At 40.2% G+C, this 14,157-nt stretch overlaps 1 protein-coding gene across 1 annotated transcript in view; it reads right to left on the bottom strand.

Annotated features, from left to right (window-relative positions):
- The window catches only part of LOC150078442 (LIM domain-binding protein 2-like), a 374,189-nt gene that overhangs the window by 253,441 nt on the left and 106,591 nt on the right, over nucleotides 1-14,157 (bottom strand). The window lies entirely within an intron of this gene.

The raw sequence follows: 14,157 nt of genomic DNA, 5'->3' as shown, positions 1-14,157 counted from the left end.
TCAGATCACCTCGCAGGTGCCAAGTCTCCATATGATGTAACTTGCAGAAGTGAAGCCTTTCTTGATAAGAGCAGCCTTTTGTTCCTTCCCCAATCTCATTGCCCTTCTCTGCACTCAATTCCAACAGATCCACATCCTTCCTAAAATTAGGCCATAAGACTTGTTGCAGTAATCAAGATGCAGCCTAACCATTGCCTTATACAATAGTATAATCACCTTCTTATCCTTGCTTGAAAAATGCCAGTATATCACTGACAAAACCCCACACTTGTCTTTGCAGCTTGTCTACACTGCTCAGAAAACTTCATATCTGACAGTACAATTACCACCAGGTCTTTTTCATTTTCTGCAAACCTGAGTGTAATACTACAGGGATTACTACTACCCATATGCAATACATTTCGTCTGTCAATGTCAGATTTCAATTGCCATCTCTCAGCCCATCTGCTTAATTTTTCTAGTTCCTGTTACAATAGCATACTGTCATTACTGTCAATTAACAACTCTGCCAACCTTTGTATCATCTGTATAATTAAACACAAAGCTTGATATACCTTCATCAATAAATACAGAAAACAACAATAGGCTCAGCAGTGAATCTTCATGGGCTAATAACATTAGCCCATGAAGAGCAGTGTCCATTGATAACCACTCTCTATATTCTCACTCAATAATTTCTTTATCAATAGCAGTAATTTGCCCTTAATGCCACACTAGCCACACAGATAGAGAGCTATGCTAGACTGGGGTACTTTTTGGGCTCTATTTACTGGAGTGACAACTATAAGCTGCTAGATACTGTTGTTGTGTTTGGATTTTTCTGGTGCAAAGGCTACTAAGGCCATATTGCACCTATCATAATATTTAATACTAGTTTTATTGGCTTCTATAGAAGCAGTTAGAAGCTGTTATATAAACCTATTCATTTCAGAAAGAAGAAAAATTGTGTAAGGTTTGAATTTTTGCCTATGATATGGCTAAGTGACAATTCCTGTAAGTTTGAGAGAGAAGTGAATGAAATTAGATGAGAGTTGTTATACAAGGTGCATTCCAGGAGTATGTGTTTTATTGTGAGTCGCCTGTTGTTGTTATTTGGTTTTTAGGAGCATTAGCAACTAAGGCCATATTGCCCCGGGATACGCGGTGGTCATTCCCTGACCTTTCCGCAACCTCCGTATTTGGTGGTGATGGGCTAAAACCCCAGTCTAATCAAGAGGCGTATGCTAAGCACTGCTGCTCCTTCCCACCTGGCTATGGAAGCGCCTTGAGCAGCCTGTGGCAGTGTGAACACTGTGGAGAGTCATTACCTGATAACAGGAATAGATGGGTCAAATGAGTATGGCCTATTCGGGTTCTCGCCAGGACTACCTCTTTTTATCTGTTTGTGTGGAAATTGGAGGCCCATAATTGCGGTACAGGTTTAATTTCAAGGAGTTTGTTATGTATATGCGTTTGCCACTGAAGTGTCCATCATTCCTTACATATATTTCATATATGCATTTTGAAATCACTGAATGGGACCAAAAAATTCATTGGGGCTATGCTGGATGGATGCTTGGCAGCAGCATCTGCAATTTCATTTCCTGGTATTCCAGTATGGACTGGGATCCAGCAGAAGACAGCTGCTAGATACGAGTTAATTATGGTAGGTATTCAAAGGATTTATCTTAGAGGCTCCAAATGCAATCATTCCATAGAGAAGTTCCAGAATACCAAGGGTTTAGGGGTTTAACTGAACGAAATAAAAAAGATATGGATCAGTTACAGACAATTGCAAAATACTGATTTTATGAGAATTACAAGCATATATGCAGCAAAACCACAAAGCACGTAAGAGAAAAAAAAGCTTGGAAAGAAAAGAGTTCCCTAAGTGAATATGGAAATGAAGAGAGTGAATCAGATAGGCTTTTGATCAAAGAGGAACAATCATAGAAAGCCAAGCAAAAGGTGCAGACAAGTTAAACTGGTCTTCTTTGCAATGATATTTACATTTGAAAGTCCATTCAAACTACACAGTAACACAGTGTATAGTATATAGTGTTTACTGTCAAGTGGCACTGGGTCCCCTTCCCTCCAACTCTGTGTCACAGTACAAACTATGTAAAACCCAGAGATAGCACAAGTTTTAATGTAGTCTGCATAGTGAATTGCTGGAGTGTGTCAGTACGTTGTTCCTCTGGCCACTTAGCCAAAGTGCCGACAGAAACAGGGTCCCCATTGCCCTTACATCCCCACGAGGAGATGGGCCAAGTTGTAGTGCCTGGCTGGGGTGTACCCCGACATCACCAAAGCTTGCCAGAGAAGGCCCCATAAAAAAAAAAAAAAAAAAAAATGTATTGGAAAGGAGTGCAGGGGTAGACTGTTAGGAGGGAATGAACAGATGAAAAAAAAGAGAAGGATTAGAGGAAGGCTTCCACCTGGGAAACAACTTAACGGGGTCAAAGGGGCACCCCTGTGGAAGGAGTCCATCCTCCACAGGGAGGGGGGGTCTGTTAAGAACAGAGAAAGTTTTGTAGCGGTAGAGTTCACAAGGCAAAATAGTTGGAATGGGAGGAGAGGGAAACAGGTATTAAAGGGGAGTAAATTCATGTATAGTACCTTATGTAGGACAGCACCTGAACATCAGTTTAACTCTGTCTTGGTACACTGTGATGAATACAGAACTCCGTAAAAGGCCAGATATGTATGTGCATGATGTTATGTTTGTGCAGAGTGTGTGTTGGGGGGGGGGGGAACAGTGTTGTATAGTTGTTGCTGGCCATTTTACCATTAGGAAAGAAATCACCTGGAAAGCTCATCCAGTGCCGGTATACACCACGACGAGGCAGGCCACAACTAAATGCAAAATGTGGTGGACCTCAGGCACTAAAATCATTGTCTGCCCTAAAGGGCAAAATCCTGTGCCCACTGGAGGTAACACTATACCAGTGGGTACCAGAAATAAATCCTGCACTGAGTATAATCTGGCATAATCTTACAAAATCTCATTTTGTAAGATTATGCCAGAGTAAATAAAAAAAGGGATTGATGAAAATCATAAAGAGAACATGTAAATAAAATGGGCTCAGAAGTCTTGACCTTGCCAAAGAAACAAAGATCAGAATCAGAAAGGTTAAACTGAGCCAATTTTGCATTTATAGTCATGCTCTGTAAGAAGGAAACAAAAACATGGATTTTGCAAAAGCCATTTTAATGTAATCTGATTGAGAAAATTAACATTACTCATAAAGGATTTAGTGACTTGAACCTTAGGGGAGTCAGTCCAATGTTGCTGCCACTTTCACATAAGGATATTGAAGACCTTGATTTTTTCTCTTTCCGGATCATTAGATCAATTAATTTGAATGCCATCAAAGTCAAGATGAATATTCTTTTTAATAAAATGGCAAAATCATAGAAAAACTAAGAATCAGTCAAGGGACACGGAACCAGACAATACTTGTAAGGCAGAAGTCAAAACAGTGCGACAAATTTTCAATAAAAGTAAAAGAAAACTGTATTGTATTGGGCATAGTTCCTCTTGAAAGTGGAAAGCCTGGTCCAAGTAAACCACATTGCAGCTGCATATGTGGCAATAGGCAGAATGAGAGACTTGTTGAGAATAGTAAATGTTTTTTAGTCAAGGTGAGTGGTTCTCATTATTATACCAGCAATTTTTTTCAATTTATCATGTAGAAAGGAAAAAATGTAAATAGAACATCAGATGGTTATTTATAACTAATCCAAAATATTTGGTTTTAGTGATATAACAAATACTGGAACTATTAAGTTTAATTAAGAGAGGTCTGTAAACGGATGAAGACCGTTATATACCACCATCATAGAAGTTTTGTGCATTGAAATTTTTATATTTTTAGCTTTAACCCACTCTGATAAGTACTGTAGAATGTTAGCATTAGTAGAGGCATATGATGCAAGAAAGCAAGCTTATACAGCATCAGACAAAAAAAAAAAAAAATGAAAACTCTTCCCATTTCACTAATCCATTCATTCCAAATGTTTGTCTAGTTCAGTCTTGAATTTATTTAAGCTGTAAACTTCCACAATGACAGATGGAAGTTTGTTCCAGCAATCAACTACCCGCTGGCTAAACGCAAATTTCCACACATCTATTCTACAACCATCTTTCCTCAGTTTGAATCTATGCCGCCTCAGATTTGTAATCTGAACATGAGAAAGAATCCCATCAGCACTGAGCCTGCTCAATCCATTCAAGGCCTTATACAACTCAATCAGATTGCCTCGAATGTGCTGTCTCCAGAAGCTGCAATTTGCAGAATTTAAGCCTTTCTTCATAAGAGCACTCCTTTGTTCCCCTTCTCTGTACTCATTCTAGCAACTCTACATCTTTCTTAAAATGAGGCTTCCAGACCTGTACGCAGTACTCAAGGTATGGCCTGACCATTGCCCTATACAAGGAGATAATCACCTCCTTATCCCTGCTAGCAAAATTCCTATATATCATTGACAAGACCCCATGAGCTACTCTTGCAGCCTGTTTGCACTGCTCAGAAAATTTCATACCTGACTGCACAATTACCCCCAGGTCTTTTTCATTCTCCATTACACTGAATGTAATACTGCACAGTTGGTATGTTACTCCGAGGTTACTGCTACCCATATGCAATACTTTGCATATGCCAATGTTAGACTTCAGTTGCCACCTCTCAGCCCATCTGTTCAACATTTCTAGATCCTGTTGCAGTAGCTTACATCCTTACTGTCATTATCAATCCTGCCAACCTACATATCATCTGCAAACTCGGACATTAAGCTTGATATACCATCATCAATATCATTGATAAATATACAAAACAATAATGGGCCCAACACCAAACCTTCAGGGGCACCACTAATAACTTTAATAAACGTAGAGCAGTATCCATTTATTACCACTCTGTCTTCTCCCACCCAACCATCTTTTTCTCCATTGTAGCAACTAGCCCTTAAGGCCATACTGCTCCAACTAGTAGTACAGTAGTCTTCTATGTGCAACAGTATCAAAAGCTTTCCTGAAATACAAGTATATGATATCAAAATTATTTCTGCATACAGTTCCTTTGTGACTACGTCATAATATCCACTCAAATTGTTCAGACAAGACTCCCTTAAACCCATGCTCTGTCTGAATTATTTCTGTCTGAAACTAACAGGTCTGTAATTACTCGTGTTATCCTTTGATTCCCATTTATGAATAGGAACTACATTTGCACATCTCCAGTCCGTGGGGACTTCCCCTGATTAAAGATGCTCTCATAATTATGCTAAGGGTTTGCTTACTTCCTTTGCCGCCACCTTTAATATAACTGGATAGATCACATCTACCCCAGGTGCCTTTCTTATGTTTAACTTTGACAATTTCTCCTCCACCTTGCTCTCAGTTATTACAAAATCACTTTAGCTCCCAGTTAGTCTGATGAACTTCTGGCCCTCTCCTCCTAGAATAACTCCTCATGTATGAATGTAGATGCAAAATACTCGCTAGTTTGCCAGCTAGCTGAGAATTATCATCTACAGTCAAAACATTGATATCAATTGGACCAATCTCATTCATCCCCTTCCTTTTAGAGTTTATATAAGTAAAGAAGTCTTTGCTGCTTTTCTTTGCATCCTTTGCGAAAGATTTCTCATAATCTACTTTCGCTTGCGTAAACTCCTTTGTGACTTGATTACTAGCTTTTATCTAACGTAGGCTTCTGTGTCACCTGACAATTTATGTTCATCCCATGCATTTTTTTTCTCTACCATGAGTCTCATTAGTTCATCTGACATCCATTTGGGCCTAAACCTAGACCAATATTTCTTAGTTGGAACAAAAAGCCTAGTAGCTTCCAAAATTACTTCCTTGAATGCTTCCCATTTAGAATTTGCTGTTGGTAACATGTTATTAGCTTGAGGAGTTTCTATCTGGGCCCTGGATTATTACCATAGCAAAAACAGACAAGATCATCTGCATATGCCATCAATTGATAATTATCATTATTAATCAATGGCATATGCTATCAACTGGTAAATATAATGATTATAATCATCATATTTTTAAGGAGAACCCTGATTTAAACACAAATTTCTGATTAGTGGCCCAAGTAAGGAACCTTGTGGGCATCCCTTCAGGGCAGAATGTGGTGATCCCACCAGGAGCTAGTTATTGTCAGACTATTTTCAAGGAGATGGATGGGAAATACATTGTGCCAAAAGGATAGGTGGAATAGGACCAGGGTATGACTACCAGGAGCAAAAGTTGATGATGTTGTAGAGCAGATATCATCTTCTAAGGGCACAAAGGGCAATATTGTTGCACATGTTGCCACTAATGACATTAAGAGTAGATGACATGCAGACTTACTTAACAAGTACAAGTCCAAGTTGGAAAAAAAAGACGCGAGTTAGAGTTAAATTTGAAAGTGTTTGCAATCCTGCCCAGACACGATATTAGGGAGTATATGATGAAAGCAACGTCAATCAATTCGGCCCTGGATAGATTATGCAAGGCTCATAGAGTAGAATTTTTCTCAGTGCAGTCTGTGCTTGCTGACAGGAGAGATTTTTTCTACAGGGCGGGCATACACTTAAACAGAAAGGGTGCAAGAATATTTGCAAATGCTATCAAGGCAGTGTTAGCTTAACTTCTGTTGTGGAGAAAATAAAAGAGTCACTGGTTAAAGAAACATTGCAGGATCATCCAGACAAGACTGCAGTAATAATTCAGACACAGCATGGATCTGTTAAGTGGAAGTCTTGTATGACCAATTTGATTGAATTGCTATGATATGGTCACAGAGGAACTGTATTCATAAAATAATTTTCATATATATATATTTTTTTTTTTTATGTGAACCCCAAACATGAGAGGTATTAGAACCTATAGTACTTAGTACCGTGCTTGGGTTGGAGGTTGAGAAGACGAAAGAAGATATTTGTTGACATTGGACTTGAACTTCTGTAGATTGTAATTTTCAGGAAATACGTATAAAGGAAGGTTGTTCCAGAAAACGGCAGTTGAATGAATAAATGAGGAAGATGAAAAGTTGGTTCTGTGGGTTTGAAGTTGGACAGTAAATGGATGTTGGCTGGTGGCGTGTTCGGACTGTTTTGAAAGAGAGAGCAGGAATTATAGAAGCCAATTCAGAAAAACAGTGCCCATGGAAGTATCTGTAGAAGAGGCATGCAGCAGAAACAGTAAGTCTATTAGAAAGCGAGTGGAGAGACTCTGTTAGAGATGAATCATTAATTAACCTAACTGCCCTTTTCTGAATGGAATCAAGAAGCCCGAGAGAGGTTTTGGGGGCACCACCCCAGTTGGGGGAACAATATTCCATGGCAGGGCGGATTTGCGATTTATACAGAGTGAGCAGCTGTTTGGAAGAAAAGTAACGCCGAGAGCAAAAGAGACAACCAAGTTTTTTAGATGCAGAGGAAGCAATATTTGTAATGTGCTTGTGCCAAGAGAGATTAGAAGTCAGGATAATCCCCAAAAGAGATGTATCATTTTCCCTAGAAATCGGAGTGTCACTAAAGATAAGCATAGGAGCAGAAGAATCCTTTTTGCGAGATATAAGACAAGACGGAGTTTTAGAAGGGTTGAAATCAACTAAGTTGTCTTTGCTCCACTGGAGAATTACCTGAAGATCAGCGTTTAAGGAATTGGTAGCAGATTTTCGAGAAGTTGAAGCTGATTGAACAGGACAAGGTTTCTCAAAATGGAAAGTGGAATGCAATGTGTTATCATCGGCAAAACTATGGATAGGATTTCCAGTCAATGGAAGAAGGTCATTAATATACAAGAGGAAAAGAGTGGGGAAAAAACTGAACCTTGGGGACACTGGCATTAGTGGAAAAGTTAGAAGACAGAGAGCCATCTACCATCACCCTCAGCGAGAGAGCGATTAGAGAGAAAACTGGATAACCAATTACTAAAAACAGTTAGCAAACCATAAGATGGAAGCTTGTTTAGAAGACCTTTATGCCAAACACGATCGAAAGCCTTTGAGATGTCAAGAGCAACTACTTGTGTTTCACCGAACCTTTCCATTGAATTAGTGCATAAATGGGTAACATAAGCCAGAACATCACCAGTGGATCGACACTGGCGATCGTTGATCAGACGGAAGGTTTCTAGGTAGTTTAAGAGTTGGCGGTTAATTGATTTCTCCATTACTTTAGAAAGAGTAGAAGTAATTGCAATGGGACGATAATTGGATGGGAGGGATTTGTCACCCTTTTTAGGAACTGGCTGGATATGAGCAAATTTCCAAGCAGAAGGAAAAACACCTTTGGAATAAGAAAGTGAAAAAAGGCAGTGAAGAATAGGAGTAAGTTCAGGAGCACAGGTTTTGAGAACAAGTGGAGAAATACCATCAGGACCTGGAGCTTTCTTAGCATCAAGATTCATCAAAATCCTTCTGATATCCTTTTGACGGAAGACCACAGGAGGCATTGAATGGAGCGTGTTGGGAATGGTGGGAGGTGTTTTACCAAGATCATTAATACATGAACTCGAAGAAAAATGGGATGCTAGCAAGTCAGCTTTATCCTTGGCTGAAGTGACAACAGAACCATCTGGTTTGGACAGAGTTCGGAGCAGAGATGGGCAAAAGCTGCGGCCAATAGCTTTGGCAAGAGACCAGAATGCTCGGCTACCATTAGGGCAAGAAGCAAGTTTTCTACTCTTAGCCTGTTCAAACTCTAGTTTGGACTGATTAATAACTGCTTTACAATTGATGCGAGCTTTGGTGTAGGCAGAAAATGAAACTGAAGAATTAGAAGCAAGCCAATTACGATATGCAACATTCTTCTCTTGAACAGCCTTAGCACATTTATTGGAAAACCACGGTTTAGATAAAGGACGAGATTTTAAAGTGGAGTGTGGGATAAAGGATTCCATTCCTGCAAGAATAATTTCACTGACACGATCTGAGCAAACGTTGACATCAGAAGTTTTGAAACAGTAATCCGACCAAGGAAAAGAAGAAAAGAAGTCTCGCAGGTCATCCCATTTTGCATTCTTGTAATGCCAAACAACATGAGGTTGGGAATAGCCATGAGATAAAGGTTTCATTGGAGAAGAGACAATCACCAAGTTGTGATCTGAAGTGCCTAAAGGACCTTTAACTTCGACCGTGTACTTAGAAGGGTTGTTTGTGAGAGAAAGATCAAGCGTATTGGCTGTATGATTAGGATTGTTTGGTATTCTTGTAGGGAAATTAACAATCTGTGCTAGGGCATTAGTAATTACAAAAGCCTCAGCATCTCGACCTGCTGGGTCGGTGTGACTAGAAAACGGAAGCCAGCTGGAGTTGTGAACATTAAAATCACCAAGGAAAATTACCTCACTTAGGAAAGCTGGACTGGAGAAAGTCAAGTTGCAAAGAGAGGAAGTCAAAGAGCTCCAAGTGATTAGTGGAGTTGGGAGAACAGTAGAGACAACAGATGAATTTGACACAATGAGGTAGAGAGATTTTAAGCCAGAGAAGATCAAAGAGCGGAGATTCCTAATTGCCAAGTCTCTGACAATAAATATCAGAACGGACATATGCACAAGTACCACCTTTGAGAGGAAAGGAATCATACAGCAAATAATTTGGGCATCTGAGATGAGCAGTAGTTGAATCAACCTATAACTGAGATTCTGTCAGAAAAAGTACATAGGGTTTGGCAGACTGCAAGTGGAAATGGACATCGTTGAGATTAGAATTGAGACCACGTATATTTGTGAAATGAATTAGGAAGTGCTTGGGAGGTTTAGATCTTTTCGCAGATAAGCTTGCTCTATTAATTTGACAATTCATGGTGTATTCAATAGTAAGAAAAAGTGGGTGGGACATGCTGTATGAAGTAATGAAATTTTTGGATATAGCGTACACGTGGTAAGAATATAACCCAGATCCTTGACATAACGTGGCCTCGACAATGCTCCCCGCATACACACTACTCGGACTCCCTCCAGTCACTATCTGGCAGAGTAGAGGTAGCAAGATTATACACTAGCTGATCCGGAAGCCTCCTAGAGAGTTACCAATAGGTTCGGTCCGGTGTATTAACTAGCGGCCGGCCTGCGAATACCGTTTTAGAGCTGTACCCTCGAAATGTAAGGAATATTGGATCTCGCCACGACGTTCATCATAACCTCAAAAGTCATCAATCATACTGCATGATGGTTGTTGTTGTTTTGGTTTTTAGGAGCATTAGCAACTAAGGCCATATTGCTCCGGGATATGCGGTGGTCATTCCCCGACCTTTCCACATCCTCCGTATTTGGTGGTGACGGGCTCGAACCCCGGTCTAATCAAGAAGCGTGTGCTACGCACTGCGCTCCTTCCCACCTGGCTACGGAGGCGCCACTGCATGATGGAAGAGATAGGGAAGGGTTGACCGGAACTTAGCTCTAGAGACTAAACATGGGTTCCACCACTTCAAGCCTCCAATAAGCAAAGTGGTGGTATTTCACCGGTTGATGACAGTATCTACCACCTAGTACTGCCTACTAACATAGAGGGGCGGCGTTCCTCCATGTGGTGTGGGCGTCACACCTCGACCACTGCTTACGTTGGTTCACACCTGGGTGGTCACCCACCATGTACTTGTGCATGGAGGTTATACCCAGGATTACTAACAGTCCCACCATCGTGAAGGTGCAAGCAGAGAATTAGGCTGTCACAGACCGTCTGGATTTCGCCAAAATTGGGTACACTTGACTTGAGTGTCACCCGAATATCAGTTCCATCAGCGTTTTAAACTACCAGGTAGCAAGTACAGCTTGTCTGGCATATCTGAGAGAATGTCTGTGACAACCTCAAGGACCACAAGCACAACACAGGATCATGTACTCGGATTTTAGGAAAGCTTTTGATACTGTTGCACATGGAAGGCTAATGTACAAATTGGAGCAGTATGACTTTAAGGGCAAGTTGCTGCTTTGGATAAATGGATAGTTGAGAGGAAGAAGACAGAGTGGTAATCAATGGATACTGCTCTTCATGGACTAATGTTATTAGTGGAGTTCCTCATGATTCTGTGTTGTGCCCATTCTGTTTTCTGCATCTGGTGAATATGGGCTTGGCACACCCAGGGTCCTGAGCTGGATATCATCATTCATCTCCTTCTTGATTACCCCTTATCTCTCTCTCTCTCTCTCTCTCTCAGGGTAATTCAGAAATTTTTTTTTTTTTTGGCTGGTGCAGCATAAGCCTCAGGCTTTCTTGCACCATATAGCTAATAATAATAATATATCAAGCTTAATGTCCAAGTTTGCAGATGATATGTAGGTTGGTAGGGTTGATAATGACAGTAAGGATGCAAGCTACTGCAACAGGATCTAGAAATGTTGATCAGATGGGCTGAGAGGTGGCAACTGAAGTGTAACATTGACATATGCAAAGTACTGCATATGGGTAGCAATACCCTTAGAGTAACATACCAACTGTGCAGTACTACATTCAGCGTAATGGAGAACGAAAAAGACCTGGGGGTAATTGTGCAGTCAAATATGAAGTTTTCTGAACAGTGCAAACAGGCTGCAAGAGTAGCTTATGGGGGTCTTGTCAATCATATATAGGAATTTCGCTAGCAGGGATAAGGAGGTGATTATACCCTTGTATAAGGCAATGGTCAGGCAACACCTTCAGTACTGCATGCAGGTCTGGGAGGCCTCATTTTAGGAAACATGTTGAGCTACTAGAACGAGTACAGAGAAGAGAAACGAGATTAGTGACTGGAACAAAGCACAGGCTGTTACGAACTGGGCTAAGGAGTATTTATGTTGTGTGCAAGTAATGAGTTTAATAAAGTGAAACAAAGAGTCTTCAGTATGAACTCCAGGACAAAAGCCAAATTTATTTTCAGAGTTGAAATTAATTTCACTCAAACTAATAATACGGCAAGACAAAAGTCTCTCGAAAACTTTTCCTAAGTGACTTAGAAAGGAAGTATGTCAAAAAATATGGGGGGGTTGTCATTTGGTTTGCCAGGTTTAAGGAGAATTTTCATAATTGCAGATTTCCAGACTATAGGGAAAGATCTGAAGTATAAGTATTTGTTAAATAGTTTAACTAAAATATGCAGGATTTTAGTTAAACTATTCAATAAAGTCTTCCCCTAGACAGTTGTCAGGGGCGTATTCATTTCCTTTACTGCCTTTTATCCATTTACTGCCTCCCTTAATATAATTAAGGAAGGCAGCCAAGGAGATAAGCCATACTTATAGGGGCATCCTTGGATTCAGGGTAAGTCCCTACAGACTGGAAATGTGTGAATATATCTCCAATTCACAAAGGGGATCAAAATTGAGATGAGTAATTACAGACCTATGAGCTTAACATCTATTCCAGGGAAAATAATGGAGTCACTGGTTAAAAAAGTAATTCAGGACCTCTAGACAGGAATGCAATTATACTAAAGTCACAACAAGCACGGATCTGTTAGTGGACAATCATGTATGACCAATCTGATTGAATATCATGCAATAACACAGGAAATTAATACAAAAAGTAGTTTTGATATCATATACTTGGATTTTAGAAAGGCTTTGGATATTTTTGCACATAAAAGACTGCTGTACAGACTGGAGCAATGTGGCATTAATGGCAAGTTACTGTCATATATAAAGGGACAGCTGAGTGGGAGAAGACAGAGTGGTTAAATGGGCACTGCTCTTCATGGATTAATGTTATTAGTGGAGTCCCACAGGGTTTGATGCTGGGCCCATTGTTGTTTTCTATATTTATTAATGATAATGATGAAGGTATATTGGGCTTGATGTCTAAGTTTGCAGATGACAAACGTTGGCAGGGAGGTTAATAACAATAATCAAAGTAAGCTGCTGCAACAAAATCTAGAAAATTAGGCTGACGTGCTGAGAAATGGCAATTGAAGATTAACATTGATAAATGCAAGGTAGTGTTCACGAGTAGCAATAATCCACGTTAATAACTATATGGCTACTACACTCAGCATAGCAAAAAATAAAAAACAATCTGGGTAAGCTTATGATGGTTTTGTCAATAACATACAGGAACTCTGCTTGCAGGGATAAGGAAGTAAATTATCCCTTTATATAAGGTCATGGTCAGGCCATATCTTGAGTATTGTATACAGTTCTGCAGGCCTCAGTTTAGGTAGGATGTAAATCTGCTGGAATGTGTGCAGAGAAGAGAAATGAGAATAGCAAAGTGAACAAAAAGGTTCAGTTTCACAAATTGCAGCATCTGGGGACTAGGCATCTGCGAGGAGATATAACTGAGGTGTTAAGGCCTTGAATGGATTGAGTAGTCAGTGCTGATGACATTCTTCTTCTTGCTGAGACTACATACATGAGCACACAAATTCAAATTGAGGAAGAATTGTTGCATGATAGATGTATGGTAGTTTGCTTTCAGACAGTAGGTGGTTGATTGTAGGAACAAACTTCCATCTGTTGTTGTGGAAGTGGGTAATTTGAATAAATTTAAGGAAGAACAAGACAAATACTCGATGGGTGAGGTCGGGCTTTTGGGGGGGGGGGGGGGGCTGATGCTCTATAAGCTAGTTTTCTTGCATCATTTACCACAACTAATACTAAAGGTTATTATTTATTTAACTTCTGTTTATTTTTTTTATGTTATATGTGAACATAGTTCATGGCCAGATGTTGTTGCTGTTATTTGGTTTTTAGGAGCATTAGCAACTAAGGCCATATTGCTCCGGGATATGCAGTGGTCATTCCCTGACCTTTCCGCATCCTCCGTATTTGGTGGTGACGGGCTCGAACCCTGGTCTAATCAAGAAGCGTGTGCTATGCACTGCTGCTCCTTCCCACCTGGCTACTGAGGTGCCTCCATGGCCAGACTATAACAATCCTGCTGTGTATGTGAAGATATTTTACCCATAAAATCCAATCACTGCAATGATGAACATGTTTGTGTTACATGATCAGCCTCTTAACTCAGTAGTTATTACACTGTGTTACTGAATGGTTTCCATTCTTGCCCCTCAGAGGTAGGCTGGACTCTACTATCACTTCAAATGTATCATCTGGTGGGTATGGGCTTGGCACACCCAGGGTCCTGAGCTGGATATCATCATTCTTTTTCTTGGTGACACAGACTCAGACTCTCTCTCTGTCTGTGTGTGTGTGTATAAATTCAAATTTTTTTTTTTTTTTTTTTCCTGGCTGGTGCAGCA

The sequence above is a fragment of the Mastigoproctus giganteus genome, chromosome 11 (genome assembly GCF_048544385.1).
Source record: "Mastigoproctus giganteus isolate SK-2022 chromosome 11, ASM4854438v1, whole genome shotgun sequence".
NCBI classification, from domain to species: domain Eukaryota; kingdom Metazoa; phylum Arthropoda; class Arachnida; order Uropygi; family Thelyphonidae; genus Mastigoproctus; species Mastigoproctus giganteus.
This window is presented reverse-complemented; position numbering and strand designations above follow the sequence as displayed.